At 40.2% G+C, this 1,321-nt stretch overlaps 1 pseudogene across 1 annotated transcript; it reads right to left on the bottom strand.

Moving 5' to 3' along the window:
- Positions 1–448: 448 nt before the first annotated feature.
- On the bottom strand, positions 449–985 carry LOC308561664 (ADP-ribosylation factor-like protein 6 pseudogene; annotated as a pseudogene). The gene has a single exon. The product of its transcript is annotated as an ADP-ribosylation factor-like protein 6 pseudogene (transcript).
- Positions 986–1,321: the final 336 nt, after the last annotated feature.

The following is a 1,321-nucleotide window of genomic DNA, read 5'->3' as shown; positions in this document are numbered from 1 at the left end:
TATACATGAATTACCCATGGTCCCTGATAAATATGTAAAGTTCTTTTTCACAAGCACAATCCCACCGCAGTCATACTATAAACTAAATTTATGGAAGATAATTTAAAAAATAAAATACATTAAAGATATCATAATTCATGATGAGCCAGTGAGATGGATTTTAACTCTGACTTTAAACATTCTCATTACAATCAAGTGTGGACCTTTACCAAGAAGTTGATAATTCTGGGGAGCCCTTCTGAGAATTTATTTTCAAATAGTTAATGGACAAGATTAGTGTAACTGAAGCCCTATATTCTTATAAACTTTATTCAGAGTCCATAAATGCAAGCAGATTATTAAGTGTTCTTAGATGCACAAAGATCTTTAAAATAATTTAGCACATTCAGTTTGCCTTAAGATATGTTCCTTGAATTGACAATTGTTGAGGTTTCCAAATAGTATCTTTTCATGTCTTCACAGCCTGGATCTGACCTTGTAGCCGGTCTACACCTCCTTGCAATCCTTCTTCTCTTATAGCATCACTAGCACAAATGTTCCATGGCTTATCTTTGATGTTCTCTAAACACAGCAACAGAGACACTTCCACAGATGTCACTGCATCTCTAAGGTCCATTTTGTTTGCAAAGAATAAGACTGGTATTCGGCGGTGCTTAATATCTGGATGATTCAGAAGAGTATCAAGTTCTTTGGCCACAGCCATTCTTAATCTATCACTACTCTCAGTGACAAAAATAATGGCTTGTCCATCTGTGTAATGGTGTGCCCAGAGATTTCTATGTCTTCCTGTAAGAGACTAACTGGGCGATTTGAATTTCTCTCTGCTGAATCCTATTGTTGGAACTATGTCTTGAGCTTGAGCATTTGAAGGTTTTAGTTTGTTAATGACTGTTGTTTTGTCACTAGGATCCAGCCCAAGGCACAAAACAGGAACCTCCTCCTTTGTCAGGCCAACAACCCTGAAAAGCCTGTCTAGCAATCCCATGATGTGACTCAAATATTCACAAACCAGCTGGTCTTTGAGGTTATGTTGCAGGCCCAGGAGCTGGGGTTAGGTCACTAATCGGTTGACTTTGAGTTGATCAAAAGGGTGACACTGACCTACTCAGCTAAGTGCTTCAAGGGAACTGGGCCCTTCTTAAAATCAGTAAGAGTAATCCTGCTGGTCTTGAAGGAGCAAACTCATATTGTGAGGAAGCCAAATGGCAGGGAACAGCAAGTGGCCTGCGGGAGCTGAGAATGGCCGCAGCCAGTGAGAGAGTGGGGACTTAGTCCTACAGCTGCAAGGAACTGAGTTCTGCCAACAACCTGCATGAGCTTA

This window comes from Miniopterus schreibersii (genome assembly GCF_964146895.1).
Source record: "Miniopterus schreibersii genome assembly, chromosome: 9".
Lineage (NCBI taxonomy): Eukaryota > Metazoa > Chordata > Mammalia > Chiroptera > Miniopteridae > Miniopterus > Miniopterus schreibersii.
Note: the sequence above shows the minus strand (reverse complement) of the source record. Positions and strands in the feature narration are given on the sequence as shown.